Source organism: Pseudophryne corroboree, chromosome 1 (genome assembly GCF_028390025.1).
Source record: "Pseudophryne corroboree isolate aPseCor3 chromosome 1, aPseCor3.hap2, whole genome shotgun sequence".
NCBI classification, from domain to species: domain Eukaryota; kingdom Metazoa; phylum Chordata; class Amphibia; order Anura; family Myobatrachidae; genus Pseudophryne; species Pseudophryne corroboree.
The window spans coordinates 1,096,000,282-1,096,027,103 of record NC_086444.1 but is presented as its reverse complement, the minus strand read 5'-3'; the positions used below and the strand labels follow the sequence as shown (position 1 = coordinate 1,096,027,103).

At 44.8% G+C, this 26,822-nt stretch overlaps 1 long non-coding RNA gene across 2 annotated transcripts in view; it reads right to left on the bottom strand.

Annotated features, from left to right (window-relative positions):
- LOC134992810 (uncharacterized) overlaps positions 1–26,822 on the bottom strand; it is a 158,971-nt gene that overhangs the window by 75,169 nt on the left and 56,980 nt on the right. For both annotated transcript variants that reach the window (XR_010196937.1, XR_010196938.1), the window contains exons 2-3: positions 8,002–8,117; positions 1,245–1,396 (exon numbers count right to left, since the gene is read on the bottom strand). This is a non-coding gene — a long non-coding RNA (uncharacterized LOC134992810). The remainder of the gene's footprint in view (positions 1–1,244; positions 1,397–8,001; positions 8,118–26,822) is intronic.

Below are 26,822 nucleotides of genomic sequence, written 5' to 3'. Positions count from 1 at the left end.
TGCTGTTTGGGGAGGGTTTTTTGGAAGGGACATCCTGCGTGACACTGCAGTGCCACTCCTAGATGGGCCCGGTGTTTGTGTCGGCCACTAGGGTCGCTTATCTTACTCACACAGCTACCTCATTGCGCCTCTTTTTTTCTTTGCGTCATGTGCTGTTTGGGGAGGGTTTTTTGGAAGGGACATCCTGCGTGACACTGCAGTGACACTCCTAGATGGGCCCGGTGTTTGTGTCGGCCACTAGGGTCGCTTATCTTACTCACACAGCTACCTCATTGCGCCTCTTTTTTTCTTTGCGTCATGTGCTGTTTGGGGAGGGTTTTTTGGAAGGGACATCCTGCGTGACACTGCAGTGCCACTCCTAGATGGGCCCGGTGTTTGTGTCGGCCACTAGGGTCGCTAATCTTACTCACACAGCTACCTCATTGCGCCTCTTTTTTTCTTTGCGTCATGTGCTGTTTGGGGAGGGTTTTTTGGAAGGGCCATCCTGCGTGACACTGCAGTGCCACTCCTAGATGGGCCCGGTGTTTGTGTCGGCCACTAGGGTCGCTTATCTTACTCACACAGCGACCTCGGTGCAAATTTTAGGACTAAAAATAATATTGTGAGGTGTGAGGTATTCAGAATAGACTGAAAATGAGTGGAAATTATGGTTTTTGAGGTTAATAATACTTTGGGATCAAAATGACCGCCAAATTCTATGATTTAAGCTGTTTTTTAGGTTTTTTGGAAAAAAACACCCGAATCCAAAACACACCCGAATCCGACAAAAAAAATTCGGTGAGGTTTTGCCAAAACGCGGTCGAACCCAAAACACGGCCGCGGAACCGAACCCAAAACCAAAACACAAAACCCGAAAAATTTCCGGCGCTCATCTCTAGAATGAAGTCTCCCAATGATGGTTGGATCCTACAGGTGAGACGAAGACTGGTAGTGCCTCGTTCTGGGTAAGTAGCCCTGGCAAGGGTTACTAATGGATACAGTAGAGATGAACTGGCACTCTATCTTCAGGAGCTGCAGATACCTGGGTGCCCTCAGTGGTAATTGTGTACAGCGTTGCAAGAATCAGCTGCACTCCAAGGAATTTTTTAAATAAGTCAATTGTATTAAAGCATTAAGGTACAAGTCCACGACTGTGTCCACCAACGTTTCAGGGCATGGTGTACCCTTTTGTCAAAGTGGCAGTCGGACCAGTGGAATAAACATAAAAAAGACATACTGTACATGAAGTAATGCAAATAAATTACCTTTAAGTAGTCCAGCAATTTAGCTGGCTGCAGACCTGGGAGCAGGGAGGCATGGTGAATGGAGTGCACGTGGGAGCTCATCCTGATTGCGTCATCGCTGGGCGCCGGTGTTGCCTAGGCAACGAGTCCAAGCTCAGCGTTGCCTCACCGGCCTACAACCAGGGAAAGTTGCACGGAATAAACAAATATTTGAAAGTTGAAACAGTACTGTGCGTAGTGTTCAAGCACATAATAAGACATTAGTAGCAACAATATCCGCGCAATAGCAACTGGGAAACACCACCACACATATCTACATGGTGAAACATGGAATCGTTACTCGAACATAGAACTGTTAATGTTTTAAAGGGGAATTGTCAAATATACTAGAACTATCAGATGTTGCCAAGGGCAACTGGGATTAATGTAAAGCTGTTCCAATGGAAATGCTCGTTAAGTACATTTGGGGCAATGGTGTTTAAAGTATGTATCCATTTGGATTCACACACATGTACACACACACACACACACACATATACACACACACACACACACACACACACAAATATCTATACACACAAACATACTGTATATATGAGTTGTCCCTTGTATGTGTTGGTATGTCTTGAGGAAGGGGCTCTGCCCGAAACGTCACAATTATACACCTTTTTAATTAATGCCAAGCCTCTGGAGTGCCGTTATTATCCGCCATTGGAATTGTATGTATCTTGGATTATGGCACCGGGGCATGCTGATTGATAAACTACTGAGTGCCGGCTGATTTGTATATTTATATATATATAGAGAGAGAGAGAGAGAGAGGGGGGGGGAGAGAGAGAGAGAGAGAGAGAAACGTTTCACCCGGCACTCAGAGTGGATGCAAGAGTTATTTGCTGCGGTGCCCTCCGTAAACAGATTGCGCTGCTCAATATAGTAACAAAAGTCCAGCGGCACTCAAGCAGACTGTCACAAAAGTAGACTGAAGAAAGAAGTCTCTTTAATACATCCTACGGCGTTTCGGGGTACAACCCCGTTGTCGGGGACATAGTGTGAATGCTAAATATATATATAATACATCATCCCAAATAATGTTGTGTTGCTCTTGTTTATTTATTACTAGTTTAGCATTTGTGACTTAAATTACTTTATAAATGCTTGCCATGGCTGTCTAAATTCAAGCTTGCATTTCACCTGGTTTTATAATCAGCCAAAGAACCTGTGTAAATCATAGGTGTTCCGGATGAAAGGTATTGGGCCGGATGTAATGACGGGATACCGGCCAAACTCAGATGTTCTTTTTAAAGGGGTAATCACTTACAAAGCAAAACCATACCTTGTAAGTGATTCTTTAAAAAAAAGTCAGAGTTCGGCCAGCATCCCGCCCGTCTGCCGATCATCTGGTCCATTATGGCAAACCTATAGATTTGAGTCACAAATGATCAAAAGCAAATAGTGAGGGGAATTCAAATGTTTGAAAAGTCGGTTGGGTGTCTGTTTTTCCTATCTAAAGGCCCGTACACACTGGTCGATATATCGACCGTTCTCTTGAACGGCCGATATATTGCGGGACCGTCGGCCAGTGTGTACGGCCGATACGTCTGTGAACTCCATCGTTCACAGACGTATCGCGTCGGCCGCGCAGCACAGCCGACGGCCAATATATCTACCGATATATTGGCGCGTCGCTGTGTGTGTCGCCCGTACACATGCTGCGGCGGCCGGCGGTGATTGACAGCTGAACTGAGCGGGCGTGTGTACACGCCCGCCCAGTTCATGACGTCAGTCCCCGACGGATCGGGCAGTGTGTATGCACAGCACACTGCCCGATCCGTCCATAGATATATCTGCAGATCAGTTGATCTGCAGATATATCTACTAGTGTGTACCCACCTTTATAGACAGGAAAAAACAGACTCCCAACTGACTTTTCAAACATTTGAATCTCCCCCAAGGAGTCAATAACAAGTAATAAATAAATAAGAGCAATACACAACAACACATTACATGGGATGGTGTTTTTTAAAATGGGTTGTCCCATCCTCTTATTAGCACACCCACCTTATCCCCAGAACTGTGAAGAAGTACAAGCTCTTTTTGTACTTTCCAGCTGCTATGATGGAAGATATTATATGTACAATATTTAATACAGTAGGTGATAAGACGGTCAAGGCTCCTACCCAAGCACAGGCAGCTGTTAATACACTCCTTCCACGCTACAGTATATGGTTTGAATCTCCTCTTCGATCCCACTACAAAGTCTTCAAATTCTACGTTATTGCTGAGTAAGAGCTATTATAAGGTAATGGAGCAGGATATGGCTGAGATCCAGGGCATGACGGCCACTGATGAGCTAACAGGGGGCTACTGGAGGTAATTAGCAAACAGTGGTTGTGTCCCAAGTTGTACAACCCAATTACAGACTGTAGAAAATGTTTCTTATTTGTAGGTTCATTTTCACTGTACACACTGCTTGCTCAGGTGAGGAAAAGTCATTAAAGTCCAAAAACACCATTTAGTCCCTCTAGTGGCCAAATGCCCTAACATGTAGAACTTCATACAAAACGTATACAGCATAACTTGTCTTGTACAGATGAGTATACAGTATGATCCCGTTGTATTTGGGACATTTGGGTTTTAGATGCAAAACAAGACAGAAAGCTTTGCTAATAGAGACTTTTTGTGAGAAACTGAAGTAGTAAAATAAAAAAAGTAAATAATATATAAACAATATATAAATCTATGTTTATTGTTTTTGATTTTTTTTTTTATTACATTTGAAACAATATTCACATTTATGCCGGAATAATTTAGTGAGTAGACTTGCACAAAATAAAACTAATGTCCCATTATTGCTAATCCCCTTTTACAGTAAACTGCAGTCACTGCGGTATCACATCTACAGCTCTCACACAGGATACAAGATTATTTAGAAAGTGTTGCAAAATTTTGACCTACAGTATGTTGTTGGATCCAATTTGAACCATATCCTAATAACCACAAAAAAAGACATTACAAAAACTGTTCTATTGCGAGCTATGCAGAAAAGATCATGTAATCCATAGCAACAAATCATATGTTTCCTTTCATTTTCTAAACTGAAACTATAATCTGGCAGTTCACTATAAGGATCACCTATTTTTCTACCCAGTCACAAATACTTCTGGAACAGATTTCAGAAATCTTGTTTCCATACAGTATAATGGAGGTTGTGTTTCAGAGGGGATCCGGTCTTTAGGTCGACAGTAAGTAGGTCGACAATGTTTTGATCGACTACTATTGGTCGACAGTAAGTAGGTCGAAAGGGTTTGTAGGTCAACAGGGTCTTTAGGTCGACATGTTCTAGGTCGACAGGTCAAAAGGTTGACATGAGTTTTTCAAAAAAAAATTTCTTTTTTGAACTTTTTCATACTTTACAATCCACGTGGACTACAATTGGGAACGGTAACCTGTGCCGAACGCAGCGGCAGTGGAGCGAGGCACCTTGCCTGAAGCTTGGCGTGTGAAGCGAGCCATATGAGGGGACACGGTGCACTAATTGGGGTTCCCGGTCACTGGGGGTCATTCTGACCCGTTCGCTCGCTGTGTTTTAATGCAGCAGAGCAAACGGGTCCCTACTGCGCATGCGCCAGCGCCGTAGTGCGCTGGCGCATGCCAGGCAGGAGGGGGCAGAACGGCGGCATTTGGCCATCATTTCGTGGGTTTGGTCCGGCCAACGCAGGCGTAGCCGGACCGAACGGGGGGCGAGCCGCAGCGGCTGCGTGAAGTCACACGCATCCGCTGCGGGTCGGGGAGCGATGTATAGCTCCCAGCCAGCACGGTAAAGCTGCGCTGGCCGGGAGCTGCTCTTGAAGTGCAAAGGCATTGCCGCTGTGTGATGACTTTGCACTTCTGCGAGGGGGGCCGGACTGACATGCGGGGCGGACTAGCCCTGTGCTGGGCGTCATTCCCGCATGTCAGGGAAGAAGTTCGTAGCTGTGCTAAATTTAGCACAGCTACGATCAACTCGAAATGACCCCCACTGTATGGAGAAAACGACACAAAAAACATCAAAAACTCATGTCGACCTATTGACCTGTTGACCTAGACCATGTCGACCTAAAGAACCTGTCAACATAGCATCCCTGTCGACCAATAGTGGTTGACCCAAACATTGTCGACCTACTTACTGTCGACCTTACATACCACACCCGTTACAGGGTACAGATATTATATTTCATCTGTTAAATCACCCAGACCTGCACAAAAAAGCTTTGCTTTCAATGTTTTATAGATGATTAAATGGTTTATGTGTTCTTTTTCCTTTTATTTTCTATGATTTATTAATTATATTAAGGTTTGTTTGTTTTTGTTGTTTGTATATTGTAATTAGGAAATTTTCTATCTGGAGTTATGCTCTTCGGTGCCTATTTAACCCTCCCTAAAGCAGAATAAAAGCGTTCCCTAAGAAGTCACAGCATTAGAAAACATTAAGGGGTATACAGTATTTACAAAGGTGCAGGTCTTTGAAGTGGAGATGCTGCTTATAGCAACCAATCATATTCTAGAAGATAATAGAATCTGATTGGTTTCTCTGGGCAACATTTCCACTTCTAAAAACCAGGACTTTAGTAAATATACCCCTGAGAAAGAGGGGTACTTCAAGTCAAGTTAAGTTGGTCAATATGGCATTATAGCCACAATGAGGTTTATATACTGATACTGGATTTATATCAGTGGTCGTGCACTTTGGAAAGGGGGCTGTGGCCACTCAAAAGGGTGTGTGTCCATAAGTGTACTTTACCACACCGTATACCCCTTATACACATTATGAATCACAATAGTAGGACCCCTTATACTATATAGTACTGGTGCTCCTTACACATTACACCACACAGTATGAGCCAAAATTCACATTATGCCACACAGTATGAGTCAAAATTCACATTATGCCACACGGAATGAGACAAAATTCAGGGACAGAGAGATTGACAGCAGGGACATAGGGACAGTGACAGCAGGGACATAGGGACAGTGACAGCAGGGACATTGGGACAAATAGAGTGACAGCAGGAACACAGAGCGACAGCAAGGACATACAGTAGGGAGTGAGAAAGGCAGCAGACTATGATTACCTAATGGGCAGCGGTGCGGAGTAGGAAGAGGCTGTGGGCTGTGGTCAGCGGCGGTGCGGAGGAGAAGGAGGCTGTGGCCGGCGGCAGCAGTGAGGAGGAGGCTGTGGTCGGTGGCAGTGATGGCTACTGTGGCATTTAGTGCAGCTCTGGTTGTGAAGCCCCCCTGCGTCCAGTCCACCTATCATTTTAAATCGGCCGCGGACCAGCAGATAATCAGATGCGGCTGCACGGATGCTCCTCATTGGTTGCCGTCTCAAGAGCTCAAATTGGTGCCTGAGATCGCCAAATTTGAAATGAAAGCGGCGGCAGTGGCGGGGGTCTTCAGCAGTCAGTGTTCGAAGTGCCAGTATGCCATACCGCTGTATAATGGCCCACTTCGAGCACTGGTTTATATGCTATATAAAGTGTATTATTATTAGACATAGGGGGTCATTCCGAGTTGATCGCTAGCTGCCGTTGTTTTCAGTGCAGCAATCAGGCTAAAAATCAGCATTTCTGCACATGCGTATGCACCGCAATGCGCACGCGCGATGTACGGGTACAAAGTCCTTTGTGGTTTTGCACAGGTTCTAGCGAAGCTTTCAGTCGCACGGCAGAACGCAGGAAGATTGACATGAACTGGACATTTCTGGGAGGCAACCGACCGTTTTCAGGGAGTGCTTAGAAAAACGCAGGCGTGTCGGGGAAACCGCAGGCGTGGCTGGGTGAACTGTGGGCGGGTGTGTGACGTCAAAAGCCGTCCCTCCTTCGTTAGAATCAACACACACGAAGAGTAACTACAGGGCTGGTCTTGTTTTGCACAAAATGATTTTGCAGCCGCTCTGCTGCACAAACGTTTGCACTTCTGCAAAGCGAAAATACACTCCGCGGTGGGCGGCGACAATGCGTTTGCACGACTGCTAAAAGTAGCTAGCGAGCGATCAACTCGGAATGAACCCCATAGGGGAGTAAGTTTGCTAAGGTGACATTTTTTTTTAAGAACTGGTGGTGTTGCTCATAGCAACCAATCAGATTCTACTTAACATTTATCTAGCTACTTCTAGAAGATAATAGATAGAATCTGATTGGTTGCTATGGGCAAATCACCAGTTCTAACAAAAACTCCCCAGGGAGTTTATACAAATGCACATTTCTTTAGGGTGGTCCTGTTTGATAATTGGTTTGGAATTATCTGTTTCAGGGCAAATCAAACAGGCATATTTACATATTATTTTCAATGTTAGCTTATTTTAATTTATTTTTGCATAACTTTTTATGTCTGTTCGTTATGTTATATTATTATTATTATTATTATTATTAGTATAAATGATGATGATGATGATGATGATGAAGAAGAAGAAAAGGAAGAAAGAAGAAAGAAGAAGAAAGATGAAGAAAGAAGAAGAAGAAATAATAATAATTAGTGCTAAATCATTGGAACCAATAAACCATTCACTTTCATAGGCAAAACTAGATATTAGGTAATGGGTGGTCCCAGTTGGACCCCCACTCCCAAAAAGACCCGTAAAGCTAATCTTGTGCGCGTGCCGAAGGCATGCGCTGCAAAAAATGGCCGTGGCCACATACCATAAGGGGCGTGGTCACTGAAAATGGGACGTGTCAACATGACATGTCACCTTTTTCTCATCACACTGGGAACATTCTTTTCAATTCCAAATTCACCTTACCTATATGATGGTTGATCACAATATGGAACTTCTGAAGAACTGTATTCTCTAAAGCAGGTGGCATCTTCAGTTGGTATTCTCTATTCATGTAGGAGATCACATCATCCAGAAGATGCCTGTTCGTGTAGGAAAATTTACAAGTCATCATCATACAACAGCGGTTCAACCAGACTAACATCCTGCCCCCTGCATCTCTCAGCCACACCATCTCCCCGCTGCATCTCTCAGCCTCACCATCATCTCTCCCTCGTGGCGTCTCTCAGCACGCCATCACCTACCCCCTGCATCGTCTCTTAGCACACCATCACCTACCCCCTGCATCGTCTGTCAGCACACATCACCTACCCCCTGCATCGTCTGTCAGCACATAATCACCTACCCCTGTGTCGTCTCTCAGCACACCATCACCTACCTCTGTGTCGTCTTTAAGCACATCATCACCTACCCCTGTGTTGTCTCTCAGCACACCATCTCCTAACCCCCGTGTCATCTCTCAGCACACCATCACCTACCCCTGTGTCGTCTCTCAGCACACCATGACCTACCCCCGTGTCGTCTCTCAGCACACCATCACCTACGCCTGCGTCATCTCTCAGCACACCATCACCTACGCCTGTGTCGTCTCTCAGCACACCATCACCATCACCTATCCCCTGTGTCGTCTCTCAGCACACCATACAGGAAAAAGCTCATTGCTGATTGGTTGATTTGTATTAGAGCAAAACTGCATGTATAAACAGTGCTGGTTAATAACCATCAATGAGTTACTGCCTATAATTGGAACAGCTCTTTTTCCAGAATTTTTAAATTGCCTTGTCATTGTGTTGCCATGTAATATATTTATTACATTTTGTCAAACTTTTTTTAAACATTAAGTGGTCTATTCATGCAGCAGTGAAAAGAGTGGAGAAAATGATCAATGGAGAAGTTGCCCATGGCAACCAATCAGCTTTGAAGAAAGCTCTTATCAAGCACATTCTATAAAATGTAAGGTAGATGCTGATTGGTTGCCATGGGCAACTTCTCCACTGGTCTGTTTCTCCACTGTTTTCACTGCTTCATGAATTTTATTAGTATTTTCATTACCTAAAACAATCTACATTTTAAATATGGAGGAACACTTACAAAAATCAACTTACTATGCATCATTTACATATATGATTCACAGCCGGAATGCTTTATTTCAGATAGCTCTGAATAAATAGGTGGGAAACCAATTAGTCCCAAATATTTTATTTAATCGCTGATTTTTTCCCCGGCCCTATTCAATTAGGCCCCCCTTTTTATGCGCCCGAAAATTTTTGCTTATCCCGCGCAAATACGTACTGTAAAATTCACGAAAATCCATGGATCTATGTATTTTCGAGGCACTTTTCGCAGAAAAAAGGGCACTTATCAGAGCAGGCAGAAATAACTCCCTGATAAGCACCGGCATCGGAGCTAATTGGATAGCCTCATCGGCGGTAATCAGTTGTGCAAATTACCGCAGCTAAAGTGCCATCCAGTCAGTGTCTAACTGCCATGTCACAGGCTGGTTTTGAAATATGACAGTTAGGAGCTGATACTTTGTGGGGGATATTCAATTGTTTGAAAAGTCAGTTGGGTGTCTGTTTTTTCCTATCTAACAGACAGGAAATAACAGACACCCAACCGACTTTTCAAACATTTGAATTCCCCCCCTATCTCTGTCTAATTTATCTCCATCCATGGCTTAGTAAATACACCCCTCTATCTCCAAAAGAAGTGCGACAGTTGCATGCGATATACTACTACCCACCCAGTCCAGTTCTGCCAAACCAGGAGACAGTGTTCAGCTCCCTCTGTGAAATCACTATGAAGGCTCCGTTTTGTGTACAGGCTTAGAAGATTGATCCCCATCAATCTGCTAGTCAGATGGAGTGATAGACCAATAACGTTCTGACATAAAAACTCCATTACCTTACATCCTAAATTAAATCTACTGTAAAGACGCTCAGTAAATATCTGTATGCCCATTTCATCTAATCTGCTGATGTACGCCATCAGGAGAAACAACTATTGTCCACTAGCCACTGTAAACATAAGTTACAATGAAAAATGTGTTTAGTTTTCAGAGTGAACAAATTAGCATTCCTTGTGACATCTCTGCTTTTATTTTTTGAGCCTCCTGTAAAAATACTAGAGATTTTCTTCAGTTAATACTGCTTCTCGTACCTCTGTCAATTCATCTTCTGCCAATTTGTAGTTACCACTGTGTAGCAATGTTTGGGTTACAGTACTATTTATTATGTGACACAACTAACAATTCAAACTACAACCACATGTAGTAGTACTAAAGAGCAGTATTACAAACAAACAAACAAACAAACAAACAAACAAACAAACATCTATCTGTCTGTCTTTCTGTTGGTCCAGATATCTATCTGTTTTTCTGTCTGTCCATCTACTGTATTTGCAGGGCTGGTTCAAGGTTTCTCGGCACCCTAGGCAAGACTTCAGCATCCCTCCCCCCCCTCTCCCCCCTCCCCACCACCATCACCCCTATCGGCCACCACAGGAAAAAATAAAACACATTGGCATCCACAGGAAAAAAATAATAACAAACACATTGACCCCTTTCAGGAAAAAAATAAAAAAACACCTTGGCCTCCACAGGGTAAAAGAAACACACATATGCCCTGACAGGAAAAACCAAAACGCAATGCTCCCCAGTACATAACTTGCATTTAGCCCTTTATTATTGTCAGAACAGCAAATGAATGTGCTCCTGCTAGTAAGTACAAAGGGAAAATGTGATGGCTTCTCCAACATATGTGCAAGGCCCTATCTTAAATATCTTAAAATATCAAAATTATTATTATTATTTACTTATATAGTGCCACTAATTTGCACAGCGCTGTACACAGAACATCAGAATTCATATCACTCCCTGTTCCACTGGAACGGGAGTGATACTGTCTAAAATGCAAACACACACAGACAAATCCACATAACCTTCCCATATGTTTTTGGAGTGTGGGAGGAAACAGGAATACCCAGAGGAAACCCATAGAAACATAAAAAGGACATGCAAACTCTACACAGACTGGCCATGACCAGGAATTGAACTCATGACCTGAGTGCTGTGAGGCAGTAATGCTTACCCTATGCTACTGTTCCGCCAAATGGATTATAACGTATCAAAAATGTTGCAGACTGTATAGAGAATACACCCTACAGCAGGTTGGGAAAGGGATCCTGACGCTTAGGATGCCGGTAGTCAGAAGAATGACAGCAGCATCCTGCTGCTTATAATCCCAACCCCTCGTTGGAAAGTATGCTAACCCTCTACCCTGCCCTACCAGTAGCCTAACCCTCCCTTCCTGCAGTCTAACTCTAATTCCCCCCCTGCAACCTAATCCTAACCCTCCCCTGGTGCCTAACCCTAACCCCCTACCCCTACCCCCCACAGCCTAACTGTAACCCTCCCCAGCATACTTACATTCAGTATGTTCACTCTAGGGATTCCAGCACCGGGAGCGTTGTTGGGCAGTTTATTTTTAGTGTGTGCAGTAAGATTTCAGTACTAATATATGACAAAAAAAAATAGAACACGACAAACGGACAAATACTTTTTCTGAGCAGCAGGTAGGATGTCTTGTTCAGCCATACACTATATATCTTGTGATATACTATGCTGGTTCATTGACAAACAGTTTTTATGTTGCAAATATAGGGCAAATGTGGCACCCCCGGCCAATGTGGAACTACAAATCCCAGCATATCCTGCTAAAAAAAGAAGCAGGGCATACTGGAAAATGTAGTTTCACACCAGCTACAGCTGACACATGGAAAAAAAACTTCACTACCTACTTGTAAGGAGGAGTAACCGTCAGACGGAGAAGCAATCAGTCTGCATCCATCACAGCCTATGGACCTACAGGTCTTCCGTAGGTCTGTAGGACGAAGCACAAAAAAGTCTGCAGTAGTATCACATGCTGGTGCTGGTCCCACAGTGACAGTTGGATCAGGCTGCAGACGCACAAACCACTGGACTTCCTGTAGATGAGGCGGACCAGGACAGAAATGATGGAGCGGCCTGGGGCGTATGTGACATTCTGCCCCCCCCCCCCCCCCCCCCCCCGCCCGCAGTGCAGCCCGCCTGTTGCTGTATTGAAAATTACAGAAGTCAAATAAATTGATCCTGCTAAACAGCAGGGGGGGGGGGGGGGGGGGGGGGCTCGGTGCTGCCACTGAATCTGCCTATACTCTCAGCAACTGCAGGCCTTTTGTGATACAGTACGTGTGCAGGGAGCTTCTTTAACTGGGTGTACTACGGTATGCCAGTGCTCGGGATCCCGGCGCCCAGCATACCGCCGCTGGTATCCTGACCGCCGGTATACCGGCAGTGGGGCGAGCACAAAAGAGCCCCTTGCGGGCACGGTGGCGCGCGTTATTCTCCCTCCAGGGGGATTGTGGACACCCTAAGAGGGAAAATAGTTGTCGGTATGCCGGCTATCGGGATTCCGGCGCCGGTATGCTGAGCGCTGGGATCCCGACAGCCGGCATATCAAATGCCTCACCTTTAACTAACAAAGTGTGAGGTATAGCATTACAGGTACTGAATGTTTCCCAGTGAGCCCTGTAACACATACACAACTACTCACACTGAGGCCCACACACACTCATACTGAGACACACACACACACACACACACACACACACACACACACACACACACATAGTGACACTCATACTGACACACACACGCACACTGACGCTCATACTGAGACACACACACACACACACTGACACTCATACTGAGACACACACACACACTCATACTGAGGCACACAATGATACTGAGACACACATACATACTGAGGCACACACTCATACTGAGACACACACACACACTCATACTGAGACACACACTGATACTGAGACACACACACTCATACTGAGACACATGCACACACTTATAGTGTGACACACGCTCATACTGTGACACACACACGCTCATACTGAGGCAGAGGCACACACACACACACTGATATTGAGACACACACTCATACTAAGGCACACACTCATACTGAGACACACACACACACACACTACCACAGTAGTTACCTCCAGCCAGGGCCGAAACTAGGGGGGGGCTAGGGGGGCAGGCGACCTGGGCGCCGGATTGGAGGGGGCGCCGAGACCCCCTAACACCCGCCGCGGCACTTTTAGACTTTGAAACCCCCTTCTCCCGAGTGCCCAGCTCGGGGGGCGGGGTTTCGCGGAATGACGCGATTGCGTCGTGACGTCACGGCGCAAACGCGTCATTCCACGAAACCCCGCTGGAGGAGGGAGAAGGGGGAGCCGCGCAGACGAGGAGGGAGAGGCGGCTGAAGAGCGGCGAGAACCGCTTCAAATGTAAGTCAGCCCCTCTCCCTTCCTCTCTCTCTCTCTCTCTCTCTCCCTCCACCACCTGCCGCAATGTGTAAAATGGGGACCTGTGCCTGCTGTTTCAGATGTATTACACAAACACCTGCCGCAATCTGTAAAATGGGGACACTTTTTCCTGCCGCAATGTGTAAAATGGGGACACTTTAATCCTGCCGCAGTGTGTAAAATGGGGACACTTGCCAGCGTACTGTGTAAAATGGGGACCTGTGCCTGCCACAATGTGTAAAATGGGGACACTTTTTCCTGCCGCAATGTGTAAAATGGGGACACTGTTTCCTGCCGCAATGTGTAAAATGGGGACACTTGCCAGCGTACTGTGTAAAATGGCGACCTGTGCCTGCCGCAATGTGTAAAATGGGGACACTTTTTCCTGCCGCAATGTGTAAAATGGGGACACTTTTTCCTGCCGCAATGTGTAAAATGGGGACACTTGCCAGCGTACTGTGTTAAATGGGGACACGTGCCTGCCGCAATGTGTAAAATGGGGACACTTTTTCCTGCCGCAATGTGTAAAATGGGGACACTTTTTCCTGCCGCAATGTGTAAAATGGGGACACCTGTCTGCCGCAATGTGTAAAATGGGGTCACCTGTCTGCCGCAATGTGTAAAATGGGGAATGGGGACACTTGCCTGTCGTACTGTGTAAAATGGGGACACTTTTTCCTGGATATGAAATTTATGTTAGAAAAGGCAATTTTTCAGGTAAAAAAGTTCTGAAAGAGATATATATATATATATATAAATAATATTTTTATTCATTTATTTATTTATTTTAAATTGTTTTTTTATTATTATTTTTATTTATTTATTGTAAAAGATTTTTATTTTTTTTTGCGGGGGGAGGGGGGGGGGTGTCAAATGACTACCTTGCCCCGGGTGACAAAAATCCTAGTTTCGGCCCTGCTCCAGCTTATATCACAGGAGCAAGTCTGCGAAAGAGCAGGCAGCAGAGCCACAGACAGACCGCCGAGGACCTGGCATACTCAGGGGGCGTGGCCTAATCACGGAGGTGTGGACACGCCCCTTTTTAAAAAAATCCATCGAGCAGCTGCAGCAGGCTATGGAGCTGGCTCGGCAGATGGGGGACACGGGAGGGGACTGGCCGAGGGGGAAACCAACTCTCTGCTCCCACTACATACCAGTGCAGCGGTGTATTAAACAACATCACTGGTGGCTACCCAGGACACCGGGTGGTGTATATTGCATAGATGTCCTTCAGTCAGCTTAGCATTGTTGCAGGACTACCCGCAGCGCTGCTCTGTGTGTCCATGCCGCCGGGGGCCTTGCTGCTGCTGTTGCATGGGGGCTAGTACAGGGTGAGGGGGGGGGGGGGGAGGGGGTTGGCAGCTAACCGTCGAAACGACCAGGGCTCCTGACAGCCTCAGTGTACCGCCCCCTCAGGTCCTTCCGCCCATAGGCAGCTGCCTAAAGCTGCCTAACGGAAGTGCCGGCCCTGTGTATCTGCTATATATACAGCTATCTACCAGCTATCTATCTACTTTTCTCTAACGTCCTAAGTGGATGCTGGGGACTCCGTAAGGACCATGGGGATTAGCGGCTCCGCAGGAGACTGGGCACAACTACAAGGATAGCTTTAGACTACCGGTGTGCACTGGCTCCTCCCACTAAGACCCTCCTCCAGACCTCAGTTAGATTCTTGTGCCCGGCCGAGCCGGATGCACTCTAGGGGCTCTCCTGAGCACCTAGAAAGAAAGTATATTTAGGTTTTTTATTTTCAGTGAGATCTGCTGGCAACAGACTCACTGCAGCGAGGGACTAAGGGGAGAAGAAGCGAACCTACCTAACAGGTGGTAGTTTGGGCTTCTTAGGCTACTGGACACCATTAGCTCCAGAGGTGTTCGTTCCCGGAGCCGCGCCGCCGTCCCCCTTACAGAGCCAGAAGCACGAAGAAGGTCCGTAAAATCGGCGGCAGAAGACTTCAGTCTTCACCAAGGTAGCGCACAGCACTGCAGCTGTGCGCCATTGCTCCTCATGTACACCTCATACTTCGGTCACTGATGGGTGCAGGGCGCTGGGGGGGGGGCGCCCTGAGGGCAATAGATAACACCTTGGCTGGCAAAATATACATCATATATAGTCCCAGGGGCTATATAGATGTAAAATTACCCCTGCCAGTATAACAGAAAAAGCGGGAGAAAGTCCGCCGAAAAGGGGGCGGGGCTTCTCCCTCAGCACACTGGCGCCATTTTTCCCTCACAGTTCCGCTGGAAGGAAGCTCCCTGGCTCTCCCCTGCAGTCTGAGAAAACTACAGAAGGGTAAAAAAGAGAGGGGGTGCACTAAATTTAGGCGCAGTATAGATATATATATGTAATATATATAAAAAGCAGCTATAGGGAAAACACTCATTGATAGTGGGATCCCAGTGTTATATAGCGCTCTGGTGTGTGCTGGCATACTCTCTCTCTGTCTCCCCAAAGGGCTTTGTGGGGTCCTGTCCTCTGTCAGAGCATTCCCTGTGTGTTTGCGGTGTGTCGGTACGGCTGTGTCGACATGTTTGATGAGGCTTATGTGGAGGCGGAGCAAATGCCTGTAAATGTGATGTCACCCCCTGCGGGGTCGACACCTGAGTGGATGGTGCTGTGGAAGGAATTACGTGATAGTGTCCACTCCTTACATAAAAGGTTTGACGACATACCTAATGTGGGACAGCCGGCTTCTCAGCCTGTGCCTGCCCAGGCGTCTCAAAAACCATCAGGGGCTCTAAAACGCCCGCTACCTCAGATGGTTGACACAGATGTCGACACGGATACTGACTCCAGTGTCGACGACGATGAGACTAATGTAACTTCCAGTAGGGCCACACGTTACATGATTGAGGCAATGAAAAATGTGTTACACATTTCTGATGTTACCCCCGGTACCACAAAAAAGGGTATAATGTTTGGAGAGAAAAAACTACCAGTAGCTTTTCCTCCATCTGAAGAGTTAAATGAAGTGTGTGAAGAAGCGTGGGCTTCCCCTGATAAAAAGATGGTAATTTCTAAGAGGTTACTAATGGCGTACCCTTTCCCGCCAGAGGATAGGTCACGCTGGGAAACATCCCCTAGGGTGGATAAGGCGCTCACACGCTTGTCGAAGAAGGTGGCACTACCGTCTCCGGATACGGCCGCCCTGAAGGAATCTGCTGATAGAAAGCAGGAGGCTATCCTGAAATCTATATATACACACACAGGTGTGATACTGAGACCGGCTATAGCTTCAGCCTGGATGTGCAGCGCTGCTGCTGCGTGGTCAGATTCCCTGTCAGAAAATATAGATACCCTAGATAAGGACACTATTTTGCTGAACGTAGAGCATATAAAAGACGCACTTTTATACATGAGGGATGCACAGAGGGATATTTGCCGGCTGGCATCCAAAATTAGTGCAATGTCCATTTCTGCCAGGAGAGGGTTATAGACTCGGCAGTGGACAGGTGATGCAGATTCCAAACGACACATGGAAATTCTGCCTTATAAGGGTGAGGAATTGTTCGGGGATGGTCTCTCAGACCTCGTTTTCCACAGCAACAGCTGGGAAGTCTACATTTTTGCCCCATGTTCCCTCACAACCAAAGAAAGCACCGTATTATCAGGTACAGTCCTTTTGGCCCAATAGGGGCAAGCGGGTTAAAGGCGCGTCCTTTCTGCCCAGAGGCAGAGGTAGAGGGAAAAAGCTGCAACATACAGCCAGTTCCCAGGAGCAAAAGTCCTCCCCCGCTTCCTCAAAGTCCACAGCATGAGGCTGGGGCTCCACAGGCAGAGCCAGGTACGGTGGGGGCCCGTCTCAAGCATTTCAGCAAGCAGTGGGCTCGCTCACGGGTGGATCCCTGGATCCTTCAAATAGTATCTCAGGGGTACAAACTGGAATTCGAGACGTCTCCCCCCCGCCGTTTCCTCAAATCTGCCTTGCCAACCACTCCCTCAGGCAGGGAGGCAGTGTTACAGGCAATTCAAAAGCTGTATTCACAACAAGTGATAGTAAAGGTGCCCCTAATTCAACAAGGAAGGGGTTACTATTCCACAATGTTTGTGGTACCGAAACCGGACGGTTCGGTGAGACCCATTTTAAATTTGAAATCCTTGAACACATATATCAAACAATTCAAGTTCAAGATGGAATCGCTCAGGGCGGTTATTGCGAGCCTGGACGAGGGAGATTACATGGTATCGCTGGACATCAAGGATGCTTACCTACATGTGCCCATTTACCATCCTCACCAGGAGTACCTCAGGTTTGTGGTACAAGATTGTCATTACCAATTCCAGACATTGCCGTTCGGTCTCTCCACGGCTCCGAGGGTCTTTACCAAGGTAATGGCGGAAATGATGATACTCCTTCGAAGGAAGGGAGTTTTAATTATCCCGTACTTGGACGATCTCCTGATAAAGGCGAGGTCCAGAGAGCAGTTATTGGTAGGGGTAGCACTATCTCGGGAAGTGCTGCAACAGCACGGCTGGATTCTAAACATTCCAAAGTCACAGCTGGTCCCTACGACACGCCTGCTGTTCCTAGGGATGGTTCTGGACACAGAACAGAGAAAAGTGTTTCTCCCGGAGGAGAAGGCCAAGGAGCTGTCATCTCTAGTCAGAGGCCTCCTAAAACCAAAACAGGTGTCGGTGCATCACTGCACGCGGATCCTGAGAAAAATGGTAGCTTCCTACGAAGCGATTCCATTCGGCAGGTTTCATGCAAGAACCTTTCAGTGGGACCTGTTGGACAAGTGGTCCGGATCGCATCTTCAGATGCATCGTCTGATAACCCTGTCTCCAAGGACAAGGGTGTCTCTGCTGTGGTGGCTGCAGAGTGCTCATCTTCAAGAGGGCCGCAGATTCGGCATACAGGACTGGGTCCTGGTGACCACGGATGCCAGCCTTCGAGGCTGGGGAGCAGTCACACAGGGAAGAAACTTCCAAGGACTATGGACAAGTCAGGAGACTTCCCTGCACATAAATATTCTGGAACTGAGGGCCATTTACAATGCCCTAAGTCAGGCAAAACCCCTGCTTCAAAACCAGCCGGTACTGATCCAGTCAGACAACATCACGGCAGTCGCCCATGTAAATCGACAGGGCGGCACGAGAAGCAGGACGGCGATGGCAGAAGCCACAAGGATTCTCCGATGTGCGGAAAATCACGTGTTAGCACTGTCAGCAGTGTTCATTCCGGGAGTGGACAACTGGGAAGCAAACTTCCTCAGCAGGCACGACCTCCACCCGGGAGAGTGGGGACTTCATCCAGAAGTCTTTCAAATGATTGTAAACCAGTGGGAAAAACCACAGGTGGACATGATGGCGTCCCGCCTAAACAAAAAGCTAGAAAAATATTGCGCCAGGTCAAGAGACCCGCAGGCGATAGCTGTGGACGCTCTGGTAACACCGTGGGTGTACCGATCGGTTTATGTGTTCCCTCCTCTTCCTCTCATACCAAAGGTACTGAGGATAATAAGGAGAAGAGGAGTAAGAACTATACTCATTGTTTCGGATTGGCCAAGAAGAGCGTGGTATCCGGAACTTCAAGAAATTATGTCAGAGGACCCATGGCCTCTACCGCTCAGACAGGACCTGCTGCAGCAGGGGCCCTGTCTGTTCCAAGACTTACCGCGGCTGCGTTTGACGGCATGGCGGTTGAACACCGGATCCTGAAGGAAAAGGGCATTCCGGAGGAAGTCATTCCTACGCTGATAAAAGCTAGGAAAGAAGTAACTGCGAACCATTATCACCGCATATGGCGAAAATATGTTGCGTGGTGTGAGGCCAGGAAGGCCCCAACGGAAGAATTTCAGCTGGGCCGGTTCCTGCACATCCTACAGTCAGGGGTGACTATGGGCCTTAAATTGGGTTCCATTAAGGTCCAGATTTCGGCTTTATCGATTTTCTTCCAGAGAGAATTGGCTTCACTACCTGAAGTTCAGACTTTTGTTAAGGGAGTGCTGCATATTCAGCCCCCTTTTGTGCCTCCAGTGGCACCTTGGGATCTCAACGTGGTGTTGGATTTCCTAAAGTCACATTGGTTTGAGATACTGAAAACCGTGGATTTAAAATATCTCACGTGGAAAGTGGTCATGTTGTTGGCTTTGGCTTTGGCCAGGCGTGTTTCAGAATTGGCGGCTTTGTCATGTAAAAGCCCTTATCTGATTTTCCATATGGATAGGGCAGAATTGAGGACTCGTCCCCAGTTTCTCCCCAAAGTGGTATCAGCTTTTCATCTGAACCAACCTATCGTGGTGCCTGCGGCTACAAATGACTTGGAGGCTTCCAAGTTGTTGGATGTAGTCAGGACCCTAAAAATGTATGTTTCCAGGACAGCTGGAGTCAGAAAGACTGACTCGCTCTTTATCCTGTATGCGCCCAACAAGTTGGGTGCACCTGCTTCTAAGCAGACTATTGCTCGCTGGATCTGTAGTACGATTCAGCTTGCACATTCTGCGGCTGGACTGCCGCATCCTAAATCAGTAAAAGCCCACTCCACGAGGAAAGTGGGCTCTTCTTGGGCGGCTGCCCGAGGGGTCTCGGCTCTTCAACTTTGCCGAGCTGCTACTTGGTAAGGGGCAAACACGTTTGCTAAATTCTACAAATTTGATACCCTGGCTGAGGAGGACCTTGAGTTCTCTCATTCGGTGCTGCAGAGTCATCCGCACTCTCCCGCCCGTTTGGGAGCTTTGGTATAATCCCCATGGTCCTTACAGAGTCCCCAGCATCCACTTAGGACGTTAGAGAAAATAAGAATTTACTCACCGGTAATTCTATTTCTCATAGTCCGTAGTGGATGCTGGGCGCCCATCCCAAGTGCGGATTGTCTGCAATACTTGTATATAGTTATTGTTTAACTAAAGGGTTATTGTTGAGCTATCTGTTGAGAGGCTCAGTTGTTATCATGCTGTTAACTGGGTATTGTATCACGAGTAATACGGTGTGATTGGTGTGGCTGGTATGAGTCTTACCCGGGATTCAAAATCCTTCCTAATTGTGTCAGCTCTTCCGGGCACAGTATCCTAACTGAGGTCTGGAGGAGGGTCTTAGTGGGAGGAGCCAGTGCACACCAGTAGTCTAAAGCTTTCTTTGTAGTTGTGCCCAGTCTCCTGCGGAGCCGCTAATCCCCATGGTCCTTACGGAGTCCCCAGCATCCACTACGGACTATGAGAAATAGAATTACCGGTGAGTAAATTCTTATTATCTATGCAGCCATCAACCTAATTGCACATGGTGTTTGTAAACTTTTGTAATTGCTTTTGTGAAGTAGCGTGGTTGCTAGTCCTATTTCCAAATGTGTTTATGAATATTACTATGCTCTATTTACATAGTTACATAGTTTGTGAAGTTGAAGAAGACAATCTGTCCGTCAAGTTCAACCTATTTGTGTTCTCCTACTCTGTATTATTTTCAGGAGTAATTTTATCTGTTGATAAAGTCGGCTGTTGTGTTGTATTTCCTCATTTTATTATAACTATGGTACGTGATCTATCCACCATAACTCTGTAAATCCTTATCCATTAGGAATTTATCTAGCCCATTCTTAAAAGTATTGACCGAGTCTGCCATTACTACTCTCTCAGGCAGGGAATTCCAAACTCGTATTGTCCTTACTGTGAAAAAACCTTTTCCGGCTCTGTGTGCGGAATCTCCTCTCCTCTAACCTAAGTTGGTGTCCACGTGTTTTCTGTGCTGGTCTTAACAAAAACAGATCCCCCAAAAGCTCTGTGTATTGTCTCCTTAAATATTTATAAGTGTTGATCATGTCCCCTCTTAATCTCCTCTTTTCTAGTGTGAACATGTCAAGCCTTGCAAGTCTCTCCTGGCATTCCAGCGTCTCCATCCCCTTAATTAGTTTGGTCACCCGCCTCTGAACCTTTTCTTATTCCAGGATATCCTTTTTGTAGTAGGGTGCCCAAAATTGTGCGCATTATTCCAGATGGGGCCTCACTAGGGCTTTATATAATGGGAGTATGACACTCTCATCCCTTGCATCAATACCCCTCTTTATGCATGCTAGTATCTTGTTTGCCTTTTTTGCTGCTATCCTACATTGGGTGCTGCTAAGTTTGTTATCTATGTGAACACCTAAATCTTTTTCCAGTACGGAGTCCCCTAAAATCACCCCATTAAGTATGTAGGTGTTATTTTTGTTCTTGCGACCAAGGTGCATTACCTTACACTTGTCTGTATTGTACCTCATTCTCCATTGTTCTGCCCATGATTCCAGTTTAAATAAATCATTCTGGAGAGACTTAGCGTCTCCCTCCGAATTTATAACCTTACATACTTTGGTATCGTCTGCAAAAATTGACACCATGCTCTCTAGACCTTCTGCTAGATCTTTAATGAAAATGTTGATCAATAGCGGTCCGAGTACAGACCCTCGTGGCACACCACTTAGTACTTCAGTCCAATTTGAAAAAGTTACATTTACCACAATGCACTGCTCCCTATTATCTAACCAGTTACTAACCCAAGTGCATATTGTGCTCCCTAGCCCTAGTTCATGTAACTTATAGATATGTCTCATGTGTTGCACTGTGTCGAAAGCTTTAGCAAAGTCTAAAAAGATTACATACACTGCCTTACCCTGATCAAGGTTCGCACTAACTGTTTCATAAAAGCCTAGTAAGTTTGTTTGACATGATCTATCCTTCACAAATCCATATTGGTTCCTAATAATAATCTTTTTGGCTTCAAGGATCTTCTGTACACTATCCCTCAGAATGCTTTCTAGGACTTCCCCCACAATAGATGTAAGAGTAACTGGTCTATAATTGCCTGGTTCAGCTTTACTTCCCTTTTTGGCACTACTTCCGCTATACGGCAGTCTTTGGGAACCATGCCTGATGTAAGTGAATCGTTGAAGATTAAAAATAGAGGTCTTGCTAATTCGGAGTGTAGCTCAATGAGAAACCTTGGATGAATACCGTCTGGACCAGGTGATTTATCAATCTTAATGTTTTTCAATCCGTCACTGACTTCCTCCTCACTTAAATAAGCACGAAGCAGTGGGACATTGTCCTTACTGGGGTTGGGTGTTAGTTCATGCATCTGGTCCTCTATTGTAAATACAGATGAAAAAACTTGTTTAATGTATCCGCTATGTCATTATCATTTTGTATTAAGCCTCCCAGTTTGTCCTTTAAAGGACGTATACTCTCCTTCTTTAATCTTTTGCTGTTGATATATTTAAAAAAAAATTGGGGTTTGATTTACTTTCCTTTGCTACTAGCTTCTCAGTTTCTACTTTAGCTGTTCTTATTTCTTTTTTGCATATTTTGTTGCAAACCTTATAGTACTGGAATGACTCCGCCTTCCCATATGATTTGTATTTTCTGAATACTCGCCTTTTTCTGCCCATTAATTCCTTAATAATTCTGTTAAGCCACATTGGTTTTGAGTTTTAAGTACTTTGTTTGCTGCCCATGAAAATAAATTTCCGAGTAATCTCATCGAACAGTGATTTTAACGCCTCCCATTTCTCCGTAGTGTTTTTTCCTTGAAACAAAATTTCCCATTCAGTGTCCCTTAAAGCTTCTCTCATCATGTCAAAGTTGGCTATGCTGAAGTTCAGAGTCCTAGTTGAACCTCTATAGGACTGCTTATGAAAATTGATATTGAATATGACCATATTGTGGTCACTGTTTCCTATGGTCTCCCCTACTATAATATTTGATATCAAATCCCCATTGTTTGTCAATAACAGGTCTAAGATTGCATTGTACCTAGTTGGTTCCTCGATTAGTTGAAGTAAGTAGTTATCATTTAGTGTGTTTAAAAACATATTACCCCTAGCAGTATCGCATGAATCGTTTTTCCAGTTTATCTCCGGATAGTTAAAATCTCCCATCACTATTACGCCGCCTGCTCCTGTCGCTTTATCAATTTGCTTCAGCAACATTTACTCGTCAGATATATTAATGCCAGGGGACTTGTAGCATAGCCCCACTACTATCTTTTTCATTCCCTTTCCCATGTATGTAATTTCAACCCATAACGTCTCAACAGTGTTTACAGTTTCCTCATGAATATCCTCCCGTACATCAGGTTTTAAATACGGCTTTACATAAAGACAAACCCCTCCACCCCATTTGTTTTATGTCTCTCCTGAACAGCGTATAACCCTCCATATTAACTGACCAGGCATGAGATTCGTCCCATCAGGTTTCAGTAATGCCTATAATATCGTGCTCCATGTGTGTGGGGATTACTCTACCCTCACTATCTTTGATAACTGACCAAACTATGACTAACTACATAAGAAACACTGTTAAACAACACCTGTATTTTCTTTTTAGTCCAAGCAATGGAGGTTCGACTTAATTTTTCGATCTCCATTAGATCTGGACTTTTGTGTCATAGAGGTGTTTACAATTATTAAGAGTAACTATTTACTTTACAGTATATTGGGACAGTATATGTGCAAAACACATCAGGACTGTATGTTCCTCATTGGTTTCTAGTATTTATTGATACTGTTTTCTATTTTATAAATTAGATATTGATCCAGATAACATTAAATTAAAAATTATTTTTAAATAGTAATATATATCTGATGCAATGATTCACCGTTTTAGATATGTTATAGCATTTTTATTTGTTGAGGGCTGTTGTTAGTAATATCCTGTCACTAATATAATCCATTTTAGGACTAGGTATTTCTGACCTAATTTCCCTGCTCGATCACCCCCACAAAAATATGCAAACCCCATTCCTTTTGTTCATTAATCCCTTATTTGGTCATCAAAGTCCAAACCAATATTGTCAAGCTGAGCCCATGTTATCCGTAATTTGTTTAAACCTTATGGGTTTGATTTAATAGCAAGATGCAATACGGGGGGGGGGGGGGGGAGTATATTTCCCATACAATATGTTACCCCTGTCATTGTGGCAAAATTGCATATTTGTGTGCACACTTCTTTGGGAGTGAACAAAAAATCTGCAATGTAGGTGTGATGTGGAATCGCGTTCTGGAATGCAATTTGCCCCTAATTAAATCGACCTGTAACTGTTGGAGGTGTCCCCTCCTACTTCTGTTTTTCTCACATCTTGATGCTAGACCCACATACTCTAATTAGGGATGTACATCAAATTTTGATGGTTTGACAACATCAATGGTTTCCTTACGATGGTGTTTCTACCATTTAATGGCGGGTTTCCAATGGCACTGCCATTGAATGATGTTGAAGCAAAGGTCATTATATGTTAAAATACAGCTCAATTCAGATGTTTAACATTGAGAACGACTGCAGGTCACTATTGTGCATGCACAGACCATAGCAATGTTTTTTCAAATTCTTTTGATATGATGGTTAGTTACCATTTAATTGAAAGTTTTGATGGAATAAGCCCAGCCACTGTTTGCTAGCAGGCTTCTGATCTTCATCCCTATCTCCACTGTATCGATTTCTTCTTTTATCATTTATTTTTCTCACTTAGACTGACCCTCAATAGGTTGGACAAACTCATCACGCTAAATCAATCTAGCTAATCTGTTCACACCTTCTATTTCTTAATCTTCTTCTCTTTCATCATTTCATACTTCTCTTATGTTACATTTCCCTTTTTCCTCATCTAATAAAGTCTTCCTAACACTTGCCAAGGTAACACTATGACACCCATAGGAAGTGAAAACCATGTCATTCTCTCGAAGAGAAACATCTACATCCATGTTGTATTTTGCCCAAGTCAAACAACATCTTCATCATTTCTGTCCTTGTAGTATTAGGGATCATTTCCATTTTTTCTTTATATACAAATGTTTTTCACATTTACTGCGTACTCACCAAGAAATAAGCTTTATTAAAGGCAATGCATTTATAATTATATTGAAAATAATATGGAAATTTGTTTAAAAAAAAAATAAGGAAGGAATTTGTTCATTTAAAAAAAAATCTGTTTCCAAAACGATAATAAGATAACTTGTACAGTAAGTGATGATTTATTGTTCTACTGTTAAAATGGTTCATGTGTTACTGGCCCAGAAGACAAAGGAAATCCATCTACAATCTACAAGATGACAGGAGCTTTTTTGGTCCTCAAAGCCTCGTGTGGAAACCCTGTGTGAGTTCGATGTCCATGCACCTGCCACCAGCGCTGTAGTCAGGCATAGCAATGCTGGCAATATGAAGAGACTATATAATTGGGAGAACAAAATGATTTGCTGGGAAAAGAGACTTGCTCTTATTATGCCAGAGGAATTAACTGTTTAATGTGTGTCATGGAAATAGTTCAACTAATCTTATTTTCTCAGTTAAATGCATAATGGTGCCCAGGACTACCACATTTTAACAAAGATTTGTTAAAACTGAGAGGAATCCTAATGAAATAATTTTGCATTGGTTTACATGACCTACCGCAGACCACTAAGACCCACCCCCTTACCTGATTGACCTGCTGCCAGCCATTCCCTACAGCAGGGATATCCTTTGATAAGTGCAAAACATTAATGGTTCCTGTAGATGATTTTATGCAATCGACATTAACCACCGATGACACATCAATGGTAACCATTGATGGTTAACCCACCAATGGCCATCCCTTGACTGCTGCAACAGAAGGATTATGCAGTGCAGCAACAGCAGAATTATGGTCAGGAGCACACCACTCAGGCAAGGAGGAAGTGACTGGGCCTGTTTTTTACAGGAAGTCAGAGGGTGGAGAAAAAGGGTGGGATGTACTAAAGGAAAAAATGCTGTAATACCCCCATTTTCTGGGTTTTTACTGCATTTCCATACATACTAAGCCCTTGATTCCTAGGCTTTAATGTGAAGTGTATTGCCAGCTTTTGCTGGTGTTACCCTATAAATGCCTATGGGCTTCTCTCCGGATTCAGCCCAAGAGGGATCCAACTGGATCTCTCCCAGCACCCCCTGCGGCCACCACATCACTTTGCGAACTCCCGGGTCATAAACCTGGAAGTCCAGTGCCAGGCGCTGATTGCAAAGGCCAGCTATTATCGGAAAAGCTGTCCTTTGTGGTACTAAGCGCATACAGTATGTTAGCACATATGCGATTAATATAAATGCAAACTTATTAAATATATAGGTATGTGTAAACTGCTGCTGAGTACCACCTCACGTGAGTACCAAATCTCAAACAAGTTTATAGACAACAAAGAAGAGAGTGATCCACCAGTGCTGTTAATGTAAAACTTCATAAGGAATTTTTTAGTTTCTTCTGTTTGGGGTATCCTGTGTACTCAATCAAGCAAAAAAACAGGAGACTCAATCACACATAGAGGAGTAATGTTCAACATTGAAGAGTTGAACGTTATTCCTGTATGTCTGATTAAGTCTCCTGTTTTTTTCCTCAATATAAATGGAAAGTTTGGCAAAATGTACTGGAGAAGGTTAGTACATTCCGCCCAGAATATGCTAGTAATTTAAGAAAACAGTTAAACAGAGATTACCACAGAGCAAAAGCAAGGC